The following is a 21,115-nucleotide window of genomic DNA, read 5'->3' on the forward strand; positions in this document are numbered from 1 at the left end:
CGACTCTTAGTTTCCTGGAAGAAGATGAAAAGACTCCCCTGGACTAGAAGAGACATCTCATTAACAACTGGAGAAATGCCAAAGAACTTTGGATATCTGCTTGGGAAGTTTCTGATGCAGTATTAATTTAACAAGGAGCCAGGAGGGAAACTGAAAGTAGACTGACCAGCTAGCTGAATCCAATTATATTGCTATGGGGTGGGGGGGAAGCCTCTAACATTGTACTTTTTAATACTTGTAGTTCCAGGGTGAATTGAATGGGTGGAGGGGGGGTTGGACGAGCGGAGGAAAGAAGAGCTAACTTGTCCCTGGCTGGGGGCGCCATCTGGACGGTTCTGCCGGGGCGCAAGATCACCTAACTACTGCTCTGCGCCTCTGGACCAGGGGTGGATGGTGCTCATTGGGACTGGGAGGGTGGAAGGCAAGGAGGCCAACAGTAGGTGGCGCCAGAGCCAAGGAGTGGCAGAGCAAATGTGTTCTGTATCTGAGATGGAGTGGGAAGGGGCTGGCGGCCACCGCAGCCATCCCCTGTCTGCCCTCATGGAGCGGCCAGAATCCACTGGGCAAATGCTCATCTTGCCAGAGTCTGGGTCTTCTGCTGTTGCTCTCTCAGAAACCGTGCCCAGGTGGGATGCTTCGTTTTTCGTAGCTGCTTCATCCCTGAGGAAGTTGGAGGTGATGCAACTCCTGCATCTCTGACGTGGGAAGTTTGGGAGGTATTTCAAATTCCCCCCTTCTCCCTTGGCTCCCTGGAAAGAAGGCATCTTTACATTTTGAGCGCATTTTACAGGCCAGGAGCCAAGCACCCCTTCCTGAGGGGGAGAAGAGGCCCAGAAAAGATGAGCCCTTCCCAGCCCAAAGGCATTCCCCTGAGATTCAACTTCCGGGCTATGGCTAACCAGGTTAGGAGCAGGAATATTGGGAGCGGGAAGGAACTGATGTCATCTGCCAGAGCAGCTGGCTAATTGAAGGGAATGAGGTGATAACAAGGCTTTCAAATCTGAACTCTTGTTTGCGGCTGATTAGGATAGAGGGAGGTGGAGAACAAGGGCTATCGGAAGCAGACTCTGGGTAGTTGGTTCCTTCTCTTTGTTCGGGTTCCTACGTCACACCAGCAGTTTAAATGGCAACACTCCTGTGCAAGATTGGCCGCCTTTTTAGTTGTTGTTATGGAAAATCAATAAAATGATAAGTTGCCCCTGCCAAAGGGTTGCATGACATCTGGCTGAAGACTTTTTGTGCTAAACGTTGAAGCTATGCTGGGGTATGTGGGTGTGGGTGTGTCCATCCGTCCATGTGGCCGCTGTGTATTCAACATTCCACCACCTCCAAAGCATCCTAAGAACCTTACTTTTCCTTTCACAGTGCTACGATTCCCAGCACCCTTAACAAACCATTGTTCCCAGGACTTTTTGGGTGTGGGTGGGAGGAGATGTGCTTTACGTGTGCGGTGTGCAGGCATCTCCAAGCACATGTGTTTGGGGATTCAAGACTGACTCTTATGCTTTTCTTCCTTAGACCAGCTTGACGTTGAACAAGAGGTTCTCTGGGTTGAGGAACACACGCCATTTCACAGCGAAGCAGAACACGGGCCGAATGGTCACTCTGTCATTGCATTTGGTGAAATCAGACTGGCTTTGCAAAGGAGCTTGCCCCTGAAGCCAGTTGGTTGCCTGCCTCTGGCTGGCTGGCGGCTTGGCATCACCAAAACACAAAGAGACAGCCCCATGCAACCTCACACCCAAAGATTTCTGCCCATGCTTCAGACATGCAGCCCTAAGAGCAGCTCTGACTCCCACTCTAGGCCCCTCTGCCCCAGTCTTCCTCCTGATGTAGGCTACAGAATCTGGGAAGTCTGATCCAGCTTTGAGGTGTTGTTCCATATGGCCGTTAGTACTGTTGTGTTTTTGCCAGAGAGCCACGTGGTAAGGAAGATCTCCAAGCATGCTTCCTAGGGGGTCCTCTTTAATCCTCAAATGTGCCCACAAAGGCATGAACCAGCACCCCCATGCCACAGCTGCCTCTGGAGTGACCCTCCCTCTGGTAAGAGGTGTGCCTCACAGCTGAGTGCCTGGTTGTTTGTGTAGGGCGGGGGCAGGGAATCTTGTGGGCTCCCAGATATTGCCAGATCCAATGGCCTTCTGCCTCAGGCAGCATGGCCGACGGTCAGGGGTGATGGAATCCAACAACATCTAGAGGGCCACACAATTCCCCACCCCTGGTCTAGTGAATTTGAGGTTCTTGGTTTCTCTCCCTCTGCCCCCTTTTGCCTGGAAAAGCACTTTGGCAGATTCCTTTGGAGGATTTGGGTGTGACAAGCTGTAGCAGCGCACTGAATAAAACAACTCTGAGAAGCTGAAACACCGGGCTGTTTTCTTTTTTAATAAAAATATGCACTGTGCAGTTCACAGGCACAAAACACAATGTTGATATTGTCCAGGAAATGGGTTTTCAGTTGGAGGGCATGGGTTGTGTGAGAGCATGTTGTGCGGGATAACCAGTCTCATATAACCAACATGCTTCAGTCTAATTAGTGCATGAAGGGGTTAACACCATAGAGTAAGCTGTCCTGCCATCTTAGCCATGTCTCTTCCCCTTACCTTGGGAGTGAGTTCTGATCTATTCTGGTATTCACTTCTTCAGCGTTTAATTTTATGAAATAAATAAATAATTCTGAATAAATAAATAAATAAATAGGAAGATGTAAAACCACAACCTCCGAAATGAAAGCTACTGTCCCGCCAGACGGATGTTTTTGCCTGGAGGGGGGCCGTATTCTGCAATGTGCTATCGATGCAATAATAGTGCAGCTTTCTAATGGACTGTCCACGCAAACATCATTCTGCTTTCTCAGTTGCTCTTCAATGCTTCGCCAGGGTTACCACATCATGGCCCCCTGGGGGTGCGCTCCTGTGTTGTAGCTCAGCAAAAGCAGGACAAAATTCCTCTAGTATGGCTCACAGCGAGGGCTGCTGAGAGTTGGGAGAGATCTTGGGGGCCAAAGAGTTTGCTTTCCTGCTCAGTGCAGCGGATCTTGCCAGCTCTTCCGCCCTGACTGGCCGAAGATGCCCATCTCTCATCCATGCAGCTCCACAGCGTGCCTGGATGATGACTCAGATGGAGCTGGACACACCATTCCTGAAGGATGCAATAATCTTGCAATTGTGGTGGACCAACTACATGTCATTTTGCTTTGCAAGTTGTTCTGTGATGCGTCCCCTGTGCTACTATATTATTATCAGCCAGAGGGGCCCTCTTGAGCTACAAAGTGCAACTTAAGTGGGACAAATCCCCCCCCCCTAACATTTAGATGGATTTAGGGGAGTAGAACTGGTTTGGTCACACTGGCGTGAAGCCTTACAGGCCCCACAGGGGACACCGCAACTATGATGTTGAATAGACGTTGAGAGGCGTGGGGCACTGAATTTTGGCATCGTACAGGGCTCCCCTGGAATTTGAGATGCCATGGTTCACCACTGAAGAACATTTGTGGTATGAAAAAGGTACCTGGTTTCCGCTGGAAGTTAGGGGGCACCGATTGGAAGGGTTAGGGTTAGGGTTAGGGTTAGTATGTCTGTCCCGAAAGCTTTGCAGGCATGAACAGTACTGAATACAGTCTTGCATATAATTGTCCTCCTACTGTCATGAATAGAAACAATCTGTTTTACAGAGGCTGTTTAGCTTGCTCTTTTTACCCCTTTACTAGACAGGCTGTATTTCTGTGCTGTTTTCAGAGTCGGGAATGCCCATTCCTTCATGGCCAGCATGGAAACACAGAAGGCTAGCCATTTAGGAGGTTTGCAAAGAGGACAAGGGTGTTACGGGGTAATCTTCTAGCAAACAAGCTTGGCACAGCAGATCTGAGAGGTGGTTTTCTGCTCCCGGAAAGCCAGCCTGGAAACCAGGTTGCCAGGTGAAGGAAGAATGGAGAGATCAACCAACTCACTTGCCTTCAAAGAATTTCTGGTTGCCTGTGGCTACTGGGATAGTGCTTAGATATCAGGCTGGCTGACACAGCTTAAAAAATACAAGGAAAAAGCTTTTTTTCTTTCATTAGCAAAGCTCCTTTGGGGCCCCGAATAGCTAAGCTGAGGAAGAAGTGGCTGGTATTACTTGTTTGTTCTTGGTCCTGATCTTGCCTGCCCTTGCACACTCCTGTTGTCTTTGCATATTTAACCAGCACGTCTGTTCCGATTGGAGTCCTATTCCTGCACTTCCACATCCTTCTCTTTGGCACTTGGGCATTCGCTTCCAGGAGCTGGACCTGAGCACAGAGGCTTTCTTCTACTTGGACTCGACAAAGGAGCAAGAGTGGCTGACAGCTGTGGAAAAGGCTTTGCGTTCCAAATCCAAGTACAAGAAAGTAAGTCCAACCCCACCCATTTCTTCAGCAGCCAGACAGCTGTCAGGAGCTGGAGTGAGGAGGAGGAGGAGGAGGAGGTCAGCAAGAAAAAACACCTGGTGTCAGTGGAGTTTTATTCAAAAGAAGCCAACATTCTTTATTCAAAGAAACCCAAACCGTGCAGGCCTCATGATCACAGAAACCTTTCCCAACAGGTCTTGCCCCAGTGAGGTAGTTGTGAAGGCTGAAGGTTGCTACCCTCCCACCACTCTCTGAAGTCTCCTCCTCCCCCTGGTCCTTCCCAAGCATCCTGAGACTCTGACACCTTGCCTGTCTTTGCTCCCTCCTCTTAATTTCTCTGTGTTCTGGGAGACCAGCAGGATGGGGAGACCCCCTGGCTTCTTCAGCAGCCTGCCTGATCTCTGCCTCTTGACCCCCGCCTCCAGCCTCCACTTCTGCCTCGGATTCTGGGCTGCTGTTTGCCACAGAATCTTCCTGCCCTCCTGCCTCTTCAGTTTCCAACACCTCCTCTTGCTCACAGTCTGCTCCCTCTTCTCCCTCGGACGACCCCCCACCAGTTCCCTGGCTCTGAGCCTTCTTCCCTTGGGGGATCCCCAGTTGGTGCCACCTGCCACTCCTATCTGCATCCAGCCGGCCCAGGACAGCAAGCAATGAACAGAGCTGGTAGACATCCCAGTACCTTGCATCTTCTAGGTGCAGCTGGTGCTCATCTTTGTCAGGAAGGACCAGCTCAGCCGCATCAAGGAAGTGATGAGGGAGACAGTGGCCACAGGCATCATGGGGAAGATGGGGAGTAGACCCTGACAGCGGAATTCCCTACGTCGATCTTTCTGTCTGTCTGTCTATCTGTTTTTCTAATCTCTGCCAACCAGTTCCCCCTCTTTCCTGCTTGCTCACTAACAGCCATCTTTGCTCCGCCCCTGCAGGGTAACAAGGGGTGTGTGGCCGTGAGGCTTGTCTGCAACAATACCAGCTTCTGCATGGTCAATTCCCACCTTGCTGCCCACGTGGAAGACTTTGAGCGCCGAAACCAGGATTACAAGGATATCTGTGCCCAGATGAGCTTTCTGCCCCCTGACCAGGGTCTGCCGCAGCTGACAATCATGAAACACGAGTGCGTTTCGAGGGCTTGGAGGGAGAGAGCCTTGGCTGATGTCACTTGCTGGTCTCCGCTATCTGGAGAAGCAAATTGAGTCATGTTTCTGTAACTTTCCTGCCTGTGTGTAGCTCAGGGTAGGCAGCATTTGTTGTTGTTTAGTCGTTTAGTCGTGTCCGCCTCTTCGTGACCCCCTGAACCAGAGCACGCCAGGCCCTCCTGTCTTCCACTGCCTCCCGCAGTTTGGTCAAACTCATGCTGGTAGCTTCGAGAACACTGTCCCACCATCTCGTCCTCTGTCATCCCCTTCTCCTTGTGCCCTCCATCTTTCCCAACATCAGAGTCTTTTCTCTTTTTTAAAGAAATATTTATTAAAGTTTTACAAAAACATAAGTACAAAAATACATGAAAAAATAAAAAATAAAAATAAAAATACAACATACAAAAGACAAAAGACAAAAAGAAAATAAGAAAAAATTAAAAACAAATCTGTTTTTTATAACTTTAAACTCATTTGCTTGTTTCCTTGACCTCCTCTCACCTCCCCTTTTTGTATCCCCTTTACATAATCAAATCAGCAAATCCTTACTCTCATTCATTGTCTTATCTCTATATCTTAACATATCATAACTCTTTATTTCCAACCATTATCAATTCATTTTTGCATATTCTTAATAATTTTGTTGCTAATGCCACTTATTTTCAATCCAACATCATTTTAACATTCGTTAATTTTACAGTGTTTCTGCAAATAGTCTTTAAATTTCTTCCAGTCTTCTTCCACCAACTCTTCTCCCAGGTCTCGGATTCTGCCAGTCATTTCCGCCAATTCCATATAGTCCATCACCTTCATCTGCCACTCTTCCAGGGTGGGTAAATCTTGTGTCTTCCAATACTTTGCAATAAGTATTCTTGCTGCTGTTGTTGCATACATGAAAAAAGCTCTATCCTTCTTTGGCACCAATTGGCCGACTATGCCCAGGAGGAAGGCCTCTGGTTTCTTCAGGAAGGTATATTTAAATACCTTTTTCATTTCATTATAGATCATCTCCCAGAAAGCCTTAATCCTTGGGCACGTCCACCAAAGGTGAGAGAATGTACCTTCATTTTCTTTACATTTCCAACATTTATTGTCGGGCAAATGATATATTTTTGCAAGCTTGACTGGTGTCATGTACCACCTGTATATCATTTTCATAATATTCTCTCTCAATGCATTACATGCCATGCCATAAATTTCATACCGGTGGTCCACAATTGTTCCCAGTCAGCAAACATAATGTTATGACCAATGTCTTGTGCCCATTTAATCATAGCAGATTTAACCGTTTCATCCTGCGTATTCCATTTTAACAGCAAGTTATACATTCTTGAAAGTATCTTAGTTTTGGGATCTAACAGTTCTGTTTCCAATTTTGATTTTTCCACCTGGAAGCCAATTTTTTTGTCCAAATTATAGGCCTCTCTTATTTGGTAATAATGAAGCCCGTCTCGCACTTTATCTTTTAATTTCTCAAAACTCTGCAATTTCAATTTGTCTCCTTCTTGTTCCAATATTTCCCAATATTGCAGCCATTTGGCCTCCATATTGAGTTTTTTTCTGAGCCTTTGCTTCCATTGGTGACAACCACCTTGGGGTTTTATTTTCCAGTAAGTCTTTGTATCTTATCCAGACATTAAACAATGCTTTCCTGACAATATGGTTTTTAAATGCTTTATGTGCTTTAACCTTGTCGTACCACAAATATGCATGCTGCCCAAAAACATTGTTGAAACCTTCTAAGTCCAAAATGTCTGTGTTCTCAAGAAGCAGCCAATCTCTCAACCAGCAGAATGCTGGTGATTCATAGTAAAGTTTAAGGTCTGGCAGGGCAAATCCACCTCTTTCCTTTGCGTCAGTTAGTATTTTAAATTTTATTCTGGGCTTCTTGCCCTGCCAGACAAATCTAGAAATGTCTTTCTGCCACTTCTTGAAACAGTCCATCTTGTCCAGAATTTGCAATGACTGAAACAAAAATAACATTTTTGGCAATACATTCATCCATCAGAGTCTTTTCCAGGGAGTCTTCTCTTCTCATAGAATCATAGAGTTGGAAGAGACCACAAGGGCCATCGAGTCCAACCCCCCTGCCAAGCAGGAAACACCATGAGAGCACTCCTGACATATGGTTGTCAAGCCTCTGCTTAAAGACCTCCAAAGAAGGAGACTCCACCACACTCCTTGGCAGCAAATTCCACTGTCGAACAGCTCTTACTGTCAGGAAGTTCTTCCTAATGTTTAGGTGGAATCTTCTTTCTTGTAGTTTGGATCCATTGGCCACTCATGAGGTGGCCAAAGCCTTGGAGCCTCAGCTTCAGGATCTGTCCTTCCAGTGAGCACTCAGGGCTGATTTCCTTCAGAATGGAGAGGTTTGATCTTCTTGCAGTCCTTGGGACTCTCAAGAGTCTCCTCCGGCACCAGAATTCAAAAGCATCAATTCTTTGGTGATCAGCCTTCTTTATGGCAGGCAGCATTGTGCTCTCCAAATGTTGATTGACCAAAATTCCCATAATTGCTAAGAATTGGCCTTGCTGACGGGCTCATGAGAGTTCCACTTCAGCAACACCAGGAGGGTGCAGTGTCGGCGATCCCTGCTGCTGCAGCTGCACCACTAAGGTTTCTACTAGAGCAGCCAGGAGAGAGCAACATAAACCGAGTGGCAGAGATGTATTAGATGAGATCATAGCAAATGGGGGCAACTTCTCCAGTGATCGGGGTGGGAGTTGCAGTTTGTTAAGGGCAGTAACGCGAAAGCAGAGCGGCCATTTTGCATGGAGAAGGTTCCCGGCTCAGTCACCAGTGTGTGCAGCTAGGGTTGGGCATGATCTCTGCCTGAAAGCTGCTGCCAGTCCATGTAGTCCGTCCTGAGCTTGATGGGTCAATGGTCTGCCTCAATATAAGGTCGCTTCCTATGTTCCTGTGTACTACAGCAGGGTTTGGAGGGCCACAAGCGCCCTGCCCATGAATTCAAGAACCAGGGGAAATTCTAAAAGTCTTTGCTGAAAGGACATCAAAGCAGGGGCCAGGTGAACCTCTTTGGGAGATTATTCTGAAAGGTCGGGTGCCATGACTGAAAAGGCCCTGCCATGCTTGAAAGAGCAGGAGTTCCCTGGGAAAGGGATTCTAGTCAGTGGAGAGGCAGTGCAAACATGAGTGGGCCTTCTTCTGGTACCCTTTCCCCAAACCTTGAAACACTTGAAAGGCCAAATGGGATGCTCTGAATTGGGCCTGGAAGCAGTTCAAGAGCCAGTCTAGTTCACAGAGCACTAGCCTAATATGATCATACTGCCCAATCCTAGTTATCAGTCTTACTACATATTGCAGGAAGTGGCAGCAGGCTGCCCCCCGCCCCCCGACCCCGTGAGCTAGCCTGTAGCTGTGGTTGCTTTGCTTTTTTCCAGCATTGTCATCTGATCACTAAAAATGAGCTTCAGAGACTTCTGACCTACGACCAGGTGAGAGGCATCTTTGTGTTATATGTGGTGGTTTAGGATATTGCCCTGTTTATTTCCTTTGTCTGGGATACCCCAGCCTCGGCTAGAGGAGTTAGGAGCAAAGTGTAGCTATAACATAGGATGACTGCGACTTCTACAAATGCTTTTTAAGGTTGCAGGTTTGTGCAACCTGAATTAGAAGCAAGTCCCAATTAAGTTGGAGGGTTGCCTTGGAATAAGTAGGACTGCTCTGCAGTTTCCCAGTTAGAGGGCTTTCCTAGCTCAGCACACGCTCCAGATGTTGTTGGACTCCCATCAGCCCCAGCATAGCTGCTGTCCAGCAATATCTAAAGGTCTAAGGTTTCCTGCTCTAGGTTTTGCATCTGTCTGGAAAATCTGCGTTGCTCACATGTTCTTATCAGCAGAGACTTCCATTAAGTCCAATTAAATTGCTGGTGCTTTTTGTTTTACATTTTTCTCTCCAAGGTTTGTGTGTTCATCATGTTGACGACCTTCCTCCCACTTGGCATAAGGATCATTGGTATTTTGTGTTGAAACAGAGGCCTGATTGCTGCACCTTACGGTGGATTTAAACTCTGTGAGCGTAGTCATGCCTTAGCCCTTTGAGAAGGATGCTGCAAGGAAGGCAAGGGGGGGCAGCCTCAGACTTCCAACATATGCAAAACCATCATACAACATTAAAAACTTCCCTAAAGGCTGTATAGTTACTTATCTCCTTGACATCTGACGGGAGGGTGTCCCACAGGGCAGGTGCCACTACTCAGAAGGCCCTCTGCCTGGTTCCCTGTAACTTCGCTTCTCACAGTGAGGAAAAGGCCAGAAGGCCCTCGGTGCTGGACCCTGATGCCTGGGCTGAACAATGGGGATGGAGACACTCTTTCAGGGCTGAGGCCATTTAGGGCTTTAAAGGTTGGCGCCAACACTGAGAATTGTGCTCAGAAACGTCCTGGGAGCCAACGTAGGATGCAAAAGGGTGGTTTTGCAGTTGCTCATAGTGTCGGGGGTGTATTCTGGTGGTTGTTAACAGTTTGTATGGATTATTGGTACATATAACATTGTCTGTTGGAGGTATGGCTAACCTGTGGTCTGCCAGATGTTACTGAGCTGCAGTTCCTGTTGGCTCCAGCCATCATGGCCAGTAATCAGGGATGATGGGAATTGTAGTTCTGCAGCATTGTGAGGGCCACGTGTCTGCTACTCCTGAGTTAGAGGATTTTCCTGTCGTGTGATGCAGCAAAGTAATTTAAGATGACATGGGGCAAAAATGCACAAGCATCCTGTACCTTTAAGAATTGGGTATAAGATAGGATCTCAGCAGGTATACCCCTTTTGTGCACTTGGCTAACCTACTAGTAGGGACGCGGGTGGCGCTGTGGGTTAAACCACAGAGCCTAGGGCTTGCCGATCAGAAGGTCGGCGGTTCGAATCCCCGCGACGGGGTGAGCTCCCCTTGCTCTGTCCCTGCTCCTGCCCACCTAGCAGTTCGAAAGCACGTCCAAGTGCAAGTAGATCAATAGGTACCGCTCTGGCGGGAAGGTAAACGCTGTTTCTGTGTGCTGTTCTGGTTCACCAGAAGCGGCTTAGTCATGCTGGCCACATGACCCGGAAGCTGCACGCCGGCTCCCTTGGCCAATAACGCGAGATGAGCGCCGCAACCCCAGTCGGTCACGACTGGACCTAATGGTCAGGGGTCCCTTTACCTTTACCTTTAACCTACTAGTACTTCACCTTGGTCTTTCAGCACAACAGTGGCTGTTAATAGACTCCATTGTCAGGCAACAGGGGGTCTTCTGCTTCTCTGCTGATAAGCGATTTCTTTTTGGCTTTAGCTAAACATTCAGCGTACCCAAAAGACAGCTTTTGCTGATTTCACAGAGGGAGAGATCAAGTTCATCCCGACGTACAAATTCGACTCTAAAACAGATCCTGCTTGATAGTTGAGCCTTTGTAAGTAAGTCCTCTCAATCATTCTTCTGCAAGGCTTGTTTGTTTTTCCTAGTCTGCTGAGATGCTAGTAGTGTCCTGCCTTTCCATCCTCCTGAGCAGGCTAGTAAAACATATATTTTAAACATGGCTTTCTGCTAAGCAAGCTGTTGGAGGAGGGCTAGAGTTGAGGGCTGGACGGACTTCCTTTCCTCTGCAGCCAGAATGGACACCAAGCCAGGGAGGAAGAGAGAGATCCAGCTCTCCTTCACCTGCTCACTTTGCTTGCATGGAATTCCCGGTTGCCAAAGGCTGCTAGGCGAGTTGTGAAATGCAAGGCTGTGATATGTTGTCTTCCTCAAGCCATCCCTGCTCAAAGTCTCTGGAAATGTTTTGGCTCCTTTTCCACAAGCAGCCTTTCCCCCACATTTGTCCTGATAACCAGCATCCTCTGTTTCATGGCGTGTTTAAGCAGAGAATCCTGTTTGTGTCAAGGAAGTCTGGGAATGAGACTTGGTGCTCTCTCAAGATGAGTCTGCCAGGGCATAAGAGCATGAGAGCAGCCCTGCTGGATCAGGCCATTGGTCCATCTGGCCCAGCATCCTGTTCTCACATTGGCCAATGAGATGCCTCTCGGGGAGCCCACAAACAGGACCTGAGTGCAACAGCACGCTCCCCTCCTCCAAGCCATACTGCTTCTCTTGGTGGAGTATGTTCTCTGGCCATTATGGCTAGTAGCCATTGAGCCTCACCATCCAGGATGTGGCATATTCTTGTGGTTCTTGACAACTGTCAGAAGCCACCTAGGCCTGCTAGTTTCATTGCTCTTGCTGTGGTAATGGGGAAATCAAAAGGACAGGCGGAACATGTAGTGACGAAGCCGGAAAACGGCAGGCTCCTTTGGGCAGCATTTCAGGTGCCAGAAAGGGTCTTTTGGATCACTGAAAAAATAGTGTCTGAACAAGAATAACGGGGCCCCTTGCTTTGGGGAAGGATCATCATTTGGTGGTGTGCCATATGCTTTGTATGCAGAGTCTCAAGTTGAAAGGCACCTCCACCTGAAAAAGGATTGGGCCACAGAGAGCTGCTGCCAGCCAGAGGAGACTTAATTAATGAATTGTGGGGTTGGAAGGGATCACGAGGGTCATCTAGTCCAACCCCCTGCAATGTAGGAATCCAAACTGGGGGAGGTCAGAAATTCATTCTGACCTGGTAGAAGGCAGCTTTTGATTTCCTGATAACTCTCTCCATGAGGCAAAATGCCTGCACACCTGCAAGGTCCGCCCCTTCAGAAGTTGGACTCCCAAGCCCCATCATCTCCAGCTCTTGACCGTGGTCAAGATCACAGGCCGTGTGTGGAGCCAAAGTTTGACTGTGTGAGCCTTGTGTGTTGCCTCAGCCAGTCCAACTGTCTCCTTGCAGTGGGAAGTGCCGTGTGCCAGCATGGTGTGAGCCAATCCTCTGGAGAGGAGGCAGCGTGAATCAGCTCAGCTACCGAAGCCACATGGAATTGAAAAGGAGCGACCACAAGCCCGCCAGCTCCCTCTTCCTCACAGGGGTAACACCTGCCCTGGCCAGGGCTATCGTCTATTCAGGCTTTTTAGTTGCCTGCTATGTGGCACCTCCTCGAATCTGGGCAGGCCCTGACCAACAACCAGGCCCCTTTCCACAGAGCTCCTCCTTGGCCAATGACTTCCGGTGCAAGGAGTGGGCAGGTTTTGGCTCTGTTAAATCCCTAGGCTTCCATTCTCCACTGTTCTGAGTACACACTGCTCCTGCAGGCATGGCAGACCACATGGGCTGAACTGTATACCTTAACCGTTGGCTCCATTCATGCAATGGAGCTTCTGTGGTACTTGGCTTGGAGCATTTGGCTTCAGCCCATTGGCTCTGGAAGTCACAGCCGCTGCCATCCTATAGCCCCAACAAACGTGCTCTGCCCCCCCCCCCCCCGATAGGTGAAGGTTGTGGATGACGGACGGTACCGGAAAGTGTTTGAGGATATTGTTCAGTTGATGGACAGGATGGAGAACGAATTCCTTCCCTCCCTGGAGGGAGGTAAGGACGAATAGGATCCTCTCCAATCCCTTAAAGAGGGTTTGTTGCAAAAAGACCAGGGGGGAAAGAAGCCCTTGGCCCATCTAGCTCAGTCTTGAGCGGTTCCCCAGGATTTCCGTGGGATCTCTCCCAGCCCTACCTGGAGATGCTGGGGATAGAACCTGGGACCTTTGCATGCAAGGCAGATGCCCTTCCACTGAGCGGCAGCCTCTTCCTCTTCCTCGCAGGCAAAGACTCCAGGGGTAGCCAGCGTGGTGCCCTCCAGATGCTGGACTACAACTCCCATCATCCCCAGCCAACATGGCCAGTGGCAAGTGCAGCAATATCTGGAGAGCCCCACGTGGACCTGTTGCATGTGCAGTCCCCTAAATGAGAGGCCAGGGCCAAGGACAAACTTCCCCCTGGAGCACGTTTCCTTGCCTCTGCTGAAGGCAAACACTCTCTTTCCTCCCCCCCCCCCCCCCCGTTTTGCTCTGCAGTTTCCGTTTGAGAATGTGAAGTTCCGGCAGCTGCAGAAGGAGAGGTTCCAGATCACAAACAACGGGCAGGTCACCCTCCACTTCTCCTTTATCCCCAAGCTCAGTGACAGCCAGTATTGGAAGCCATGGCTTCGCGCTGAGCCCTGCGAGGGATACTTGGAGCCCAGCGCGTCTCTCTCTGGAATCAGAGAACTGTAGAGTTGGAAAGGGACCCCAAGGCTCATCTAGGGAAGGCCTTCCTTTTCCCCTCCTCTTCCCAACCCTCCTCCCTCAAACCTTGGGAGTTTGGTAGAGCAGGGGAGGCTTAACATTTGTGGGCTGCATTGCCCCATGCTCAAGCCTCCAAGGGCCACACGTCAAAGCAGCTGAGCCCAAAGTGTGAAAGTGTGTGTGACCAGCTTTAAACAAAGACACACACACAAATGAATTGAAGCCAAGCAATGCTGGAGGGTCCCCAAACACCTTTTGGCATCGCAGGGAACCAGTGAGAGCAGTCTGTCCAAAAATTACTTTTAAAAAATAATAATCGTATTTTTATGTTGTGGAGGCACAAAAATATCTTGGGGAACATATAGAACTAGCCAAACCTTTAAAAACTCAATGAAATGTAAACTAAAAAAGAAAGTTACATTGGGGGCGCAAAAATCCTTTCCCTTTTGATATTCTTTTGTTAGGATCACTTTCTCTCACCCCCCAGTATCCTGTCACCATCTTCTGTGCAGCTGCTGCTTTGGAGGACTAGAGAGGAAAGTGGGGTGGGGGTGGGAACTGAGTCGCTTCTTCTCCTAATTCTTGAAGTTAAGGTTTGCCCCATACACCTGTGAGAACAGGATGCTGTACTAGATGGGCCATTGGCCTGATCCAGCAGCCTCCTATTCTTCACCGTCTTCACTTTTAATTTACAGACAAGCCAACTTGGCTGTGCCAAAGAGTGTATCTACCTGACCTCCTCCCGTTTTAGGTGAGACGGTGGACATTTCCCTGGATGTGTACGTCAGCAAGGAAGAGAAGATTGAGGCTATCTTTGTCCTTCACCTTGACCCTGGCAAGGACTATTTCCTCACCATCGGTGGGAGCTACCTACCAAGCTGCTTCGGGACCTCCTTGGAAGCCTTGTGCTGGATGTCTACCCTTCCCACTCTGCTTGCCTGCTTGGAAAACAGCTGCTCTTCCACTCAGCAATGTGGGGCTGGGGGTCCTCCGCTGCATTCAGCTTCAGCTTCTGTAGCTGTGCATCCGCTTCCTGTGTGCTGTTCATGCCCTTTGTTTGCCTTGACTGAGTCATCCCAGGTTCTGGTCCTCCCACCTGCCCTTTCGCAGGGCCACTGATACTGTTCAGCCAACGGGCTGTTTCTTTCTCTTCTCAGGGCCTGTGCCATTAACACCCTTGGTTGTCTTTTGCTCTTGCCTTCCTCCTCTGATCTCAGGGAGAAGACGGCTTCCTAGAAAAGGTAACAGTTGGTTTGCTATCCTCTAGATGTTCTTGTAGCGGGCTCAAAGCAGGTTTACACGGGGGTTGCGTTCCGAGGTACCGTGCGTTTAAATGAAATTGCGTATATTGGGGACAGCATTGGAAAAGCCTGCAAACACCCTCTAAACTTCCGGAAGCCCTTTTGAAAGGCCTTTTGAAAACCAGCAGCCTCCCTGCAAAACTCCTTGCTCCAACTCTCCACAGGTCTGAAAGGTCGGTGCCAAAGCTCCTGGGAGGGAGTCGAGCTGCTGTTTCCATGCCACTTTGCCGCTTTTGTGCTCTTGGGGGGGGGGGACATTTTTGCCCCTTCCAGTGCCCCTTCCAGCTCTGTGGCAGTGTGCATGTGCCTCGAAGGCACGTAAATGGAGTTGCCCTTGTCAACGATCAGCAGCTGCTCCATGCAGTGGCAGCTGGTCCCTTAGGGCAAACCAGGCACTACCCCACCAACCGGACTTTCCTCTCAGGCAACCCGCACCTGCCTGCCTTCGGACTCAAATCCAGTCCAGGTGGTGGCTCTAGCTCTCTGCTTTGGTCTCTCCCCTAGTCTCAACGTGGCCCTTGTAGAACTCGGCAGAGGAGAACGGAGACGAAACCAGAATTTGCCATCGCTGCTTGACTCTGGGTCCGCTTGCGATTGGCAGCACGGGAGGCAGAAAGCCCAGTCTCATGATGCAGGCGCCAGCCCCCTCTGGCCCCAAGAGCCAGTTTTCTCCTTGTCTCTGTGCTCAGCAACTGCTGCACAGGCTGTGCCACTCTGGCTTACTCTCACCACCTGAGCACTGGCATTTGGGAAGCGGTAGTGGCTGCTTTGGGGTGGCTCAGGGAAATGTCACTCCTCTCGAAATCAGATCGACTTGGGTGTATTATCCTAGCCACAAGGAGACCGTGGTGACTGTCAATTTGGACAGCTGTAGACATTTAGAATCATGGAGGATATGTTGATCAGTGGCTACCGGTCAGGGCTATTTCTTGCCACTATTATCACTGTCGCCGGAAATCACCCCCCCCTTCATTTACACGTGTACCGCACAAGCACCACACACATACACGCATCTCCCCTCCCTGACCCTAGAGATGTCCCTTTAGAGGGTCATCTCTTAAAAGCCTTCCGTAGATAAGGAAGCGCTCGACTGACAGCCTTTCGCCATAGCGCTCCGCTTCGCTCTATTTTACTGTGAGTAGACCGGGCGCCTGAACTCTAGGTCAAACAGCGGCCGCCTCAGCCAATCACCATTATCGAACAGCGCCCCTTGCGGCGGCCACGCTGGTACTGCAAGCCGCAAGCGTCTGTTCCCTCACCTTTTGACAGCTCTCAATACAATGTTTCCGAGTTCAATTGACCGTGACTGATTTAATCAAAATGTAGCAAGTTGCTTCCGAAAAGTGAAAGTACTTTGAACTTCAAGGACCATATTCTTTATAAATTCACCAAAAATCAGCCGTACATCGGATTTTCATCGGACCACTTTTATTTGACTACATATTACAAGGACTATCAAAGGGGGGTGACCTGATACATGGCAACCATAATCCTTTGACCGAGCGGTCACGTACTCTGCAGCGGACGTGACAACCTTGACGACCATCGTGATGGGCTCAGACAGAAGGCTATCAGGGACACAATAACTTGCATATTTTAGTGTATTCCGCATGGACTTTCACAAAGGGCTCTGACCGGATTCCCCTCAGGGGGCAGGAAACTTCGCCCTTCTCTTTTGTCTTTAAAATGACTCATGTGGGGAGGGGAGAGGAGACTCCGGCCAGGTGTCAGGGCACTCAGATTACCTGTATAGCCCCTCCTCGACTCCTCCTAATTTTAATGTAATCATGATGTAAATATGATGTAATTCTGGGGGTGTAGCTTCGGGGATTAGCAACTAATAAAAGTTAGGGTCTTCCTTTGTTCGGGGCTTCCATCTTGCTTCACTTTGTGGGCGGTGGGAGTCCTGTCGCGACAGTCTTTTCTTAAATAAAGACCGAGCCTACTGGCTGCTGTTTTGCTCTGAATTGCTCTGGTCGGTGTCTTCATTTGTCCAAGAGAGCCCTCGGACTTTCTGGTAACAGTTTTCGCGACCGTGCTCAGGGACACTTGGTTCTCCTGCAAAGGTGAGAGGGGAGATAGAGGGGATTGGGCGCCACTGGGCAACATTTGCCCGGGGATCCTTTTTTCCTCTCCCTGCCTCCTCTTTGTGGGCGGTAATCAACCGTCACCAGAAGCCCAACCAGAGAGAGCAAAGGTGAGGTAAAGCCGGCCAAGGAAAAGGATCCCGGGATATGCGAGGGACATCAACGGACGTGAGTATGGTTCTGAATAAAATACATTGGGAGGAGGGTGGAAGGTAACATCTCCACAACAGCCAAATCTTTCTCTTTATTTCCAACGTTACACCTAAATCTTGAATCTCTCTTTCTCTTTCTCTCCCCGTTTTCCCTTTCGGAGCGTGGCCAGGGAAAACGTGGTGCTTATTGTTTCTCTGATGCCCTCTTTCGGAGTCGGCCAGAGGCGTCCCCTACGAATCTCTCTATCCTTTTCTCCCCCGTTTTTCCTCTCGGAGCGTGGCCGGGAAAAACGTGGTGCTTATTGTTTCTCTGACGTCCTCTCTCGGAGTCGTCTAGAGGCGTCCGTACGAACCCTTTCTTACTGTCCCTATTTATGCAAATGAAGCCGCCCCTCCTGCACGGCGACCTTTGTTAGGGATGACCCGTGTACGTGAGAACGCAAGGTCATTTGCTTCCTTTCAAAACTTTGTTTTTCTCGGGTCCTGATCTGGCACTGCGCTGCGCAGGCGTTCAGTAAGGAATCCGAACTTAATCCAAAGGCTAGGCAGGAGGCTGTTGTGGAGGGTAGAGGGGAGGTTCACAATTGGGGCCCCACACTAGGGTTAGTCTTGTAAACAGTGCCGTGGTTTAGGTTTTTCCGGGCAGAGAGACCCGTGGTTTAGGTTTTTCCGGGCAGAGAGACCCGTGGTTTAGGTTTTTCCGGGCAGAGAGACCCGTGGTTTAGGTTTTTCCGGGCAGAGAGACCCGTGGTTTAGATTTTCCGGGCAGAGAGACCCGTGGTTTAGGTTTTCAGTTCAAGTTTGAGATCTCCAGGGATTAGTTCGCGATTTATGAATGAGAGAAATTTGTGTTGGTTAAGGATACTTTGGTTACTGAAGGAATCTTCTCTTCCGTTTTTCTCTTTCTTTTCCCCCCATTGTCCGTTCTCCTTGTGTGTGTGTGTGTTCAACCCCACTGTCTTTAACGAACTCTGTTAACGGAAATAGATAAATAAATAATAGTTAAATAGTTAAAAAGAGAGAGAGAGAGAGAGAGAGAGAGAGAGAGAGATGGGAGCTCAAGCTACCAAGCATTCAGACTGGACTCCTCCCAGTGACAAGGCTTCCGCGGAGCCTTTCCACTCCAGGGAGGACTCTGATACCCCTCTTCAATTCGTCCTCCAAAACTGGAAAGGATTGAGGGGAAGGAAGGGACTCTCAAAGTCCAAGCTAAAGGACCTTTGCAACATCCTCTGGGTCACCTTTACCCACCACCTAGAACCAACCTCCAGGTGGCCACCCCACGGCTCTTTTAATCTCGTAAAGATACAAGCTCTTAAATCCTATCTAGCTGACGAGAGGCCCCAACAGCTATACTATTTAAACATTTTCGTCGAAGCCCGCGTAGTGTTTCAACGGCTGCAAGCTCAAGTTGCCCATCAAATGCCTGTTCTAAAACCAACCGGACCTCCCCCATATGATGAGATTAGAGCCCAGGAGGAGCAATTGGATAGGACCCTCGTTCCTTTCTACTACCCGGAACCACGAGCCCCCCGACCGCCAGGACCCGGGGCAGGGGACAGAACAGGAGCTAGTGGGGGAAGCGCAGGACTGAGAGAAGGTGTAGCAAATCAGCCCGCCACCGCTGCTGCCCTTTCCCAAAACGCGAGATTGAGGGAAGATGAAACAAACCCACCCGCTGCTACCCTTTCCCAAAGTATATCCAATACATCGCCACCCCACCCTTCTTCAAGTACATCAAACCTAGAAGGAGACCAAGTAAACTTGGATCTTGGACCCTTACTCAACGGGCAACTTCTAAACGGAGGAAGAGAGGGACCCGTCTCCAGTAGAACTAGAAACAGGGATAATTTGCAAATCGGAGAAATAGAAGGTGCCTTCCCTCTGCGAGCATTACCTATACCCCCAGCCAGGGTAGGAGACCCACCCCGCAGGGTATTTACTCATCAGCCCTTCCTTACTTCGGACTTAATGAATTGGTCTGACAAGATGCCCTCCCTACGTGACGACCCCGACAAATGCCACCGCCAGGTGGCCACCATTTTCTCCACTCACAACCCTACCTGGGCAGATGTGCATATGTTGCTTGGGGCCCTATTCAATGAGGCAGAAAAGAGAGAAATACTAGCGAAGGCGGGGGAAGCTTTAACCCGAGAAGACTACCAACCAAATCGTCCCGCCTCGATGGCCCCACTGACCGCTCAGACGTTAATTAATGACCCTGACTGGGACTATAACACAGACAATGGCATATGGGGTCTAAAATTTTTTAAGAAGGCCATCCTAGATGGTATTAAAGCTGCGGGACAGCGAACCGTAAATTGGACCAAAGTCCAAGCCGTCCTTCAAGGACCTGATGAGCATCCCTCCGACTATTACTCAAGACTAGTTTCTGCTATTAAGACCTGGGGTGGAATAGATCCAGAAAGCCCACAGCATGAGGTGATAGTCAAGGGATTCTTCAAGGATCAGGCCAATGCCGACATCCAGAAGGCATTAAACTCTCATCTTGGGTATGATGGAAAAACCGTAAACGAAATCCTTTCCATCGCGAAGTCTGTATTTAACTCAAGAGATGAACGGAAGAAGAAGGATCTAAAACCCGACTCTCCCCGGGTGTTAGCCTATGCAGCCGGGATCCCTACACCCAAAGAGAAATTTAAGCTAGGAAAATCAGATTTACCTGACGACCGTGTCTGCTTCCACTGTGATGAAGTAGGGCACATAAAAAGATACTGTCCTCTTCTGATGGGAGCCAGGAGGGCAGAGTTTAGGAATCCGAAGCCATACAGGTCAGAGTACAGGGAAACCACCTATCCCAGACCTAGGGAGTCTTCCTCTCCACACGAACCAAACCGACACCAAGCGCAAACACAACCCTACTCAGCACGCTCACAACCACGGCCTCGGAACCCACCTCACGACGTCACAAATCCCTTTAAACACGGTAACCGTCCCACGAACCCAACTCATGAAATGGTGATGGAGGAATACCAAGAACATTGACAATTAGAAGCAGATCCCGCCTCTTTCTCTTTTCTTTGTCCCGTTCTACAACTATCCTCTTCCGACCCAATCTGCACAATGCAAATCGACGGACAGTCCTACGATTGCCTTTTGGACACGGGAGCCACTTACTCCACTCTCACCAATAGCCATTTAACCCCCGGGGAAGAAACCAGAACCGTAATGGGACTGGATGGAATCCCTCGGAACTGCCCTCTCTCCAGACCTGCAAAGGTTTCTGTCGGACCGCTATCTGTTAAACATACTTTCTTATTGACATCTAGCCCCGTCAATCTCTTGGGGAGGGATCTGCTCTGTAAATTAAACGCCACTATACAATGTGGCCAAGGCATTTTCTTACATATGCCAAATGAATCCATCTTCAGTTTCCAAGGAGTCCTACAGGAAGCCCATACCACCACAATTGATCTTCCGCCCGAATTGCTAGAAGGTGTCTCCCCCTCCTTATGGGGAACCGAGTCAACCTCCGTCGGGCTCTTAAAGTCCGCAGTACCAGTCAAGATTAACTACAGAAAGGATCTACCCTTCCCATGTACTAAGCAATACCCCCTTCCTCCAGACGCAATAGACGGACTGGCCCCGATGATCGATGAATTCCTGAGGATGGGAGTTTTAGTCCCATGCGCCTCTCCCTGCAACACCCCTCTACTTCCCGTCAAAAAGCCCAATACAAATCCCGTCAAGTGGCGTCTTGTCCAGGATCTCAGGCTCGTCAATTCTTTTGTTATCCCCCGACACGCGGTAGTCGCCAACCCACACCACCTCCTAAGCACCATCCCGGAAGGAACTGTGGTCTACTCTGTCATAGATCTATGCTCTGCCTTCTTCAGCATCCCCTTGGACCCAGAAAGCCAATTCCTCTTTGCTTTCACCTGGCAGACAGGGCAGTTAACCTGGACTCGACTGCCCCAAGGATATGTAGAG

At 49.4% G+C, this 21,115-nt stretch overlaps 1 pseudogene across 1 annotated transcript in view; it reads left to right on the plus strand.

Moving 5' to 3' along the window:
• Window positions 1-1,992: 1,992 nt before the first annotated feature.
• LOC310836060 (inositol polyphosphate 5-phosphatase OCRL-like) overlaps window positions 1,993-21,115 on the plus strand; it is a 225,239-nt pseudogene continuing 206,116 nt past the window's right edge. The window contains exons 1-11 of the transcript in view: window positions 1,993-2,043; window positions 4,256-4,363; window positions 5,057-5,156; window positions 5,267-5,528; window positions 8,876-8,954; window positions 10,784-10,887; window positions 12,300-12,435; window positions 12,836-12,946; window positions 13,415-13,580; window positions 14,376-14,585; window positions 14,842-14,865. The product of the transcript in view is annotated as an inositol polyphosphate 5-phosphatase OCRL-like (transcript). The remainder of the gene's footprint in view (window positions 2,044-4,255; window positions 4,364-5,056; window positions 5,157-5,266; window positions 5,529-8,875; window positions 8,955-10,783; window positions 10,888-12,299; window positions 12,436-12,835; window positions 12,947-13,414; window positions 13,581-14,375; window positions 14,586-14,841; window positions 14,866-21,115) is intronic.

This window comes from Podarcis gaigeae (genome assembly GCF_964106915.1).
Source record: "Podarcis gaigeae genome assembly, chromosome: W".
NCBI lineage: Eukaryota > Metazoa > Chordata > Lepidosauria > Squamata > Lacertidae > Podarcis > Podarcis gaigeae.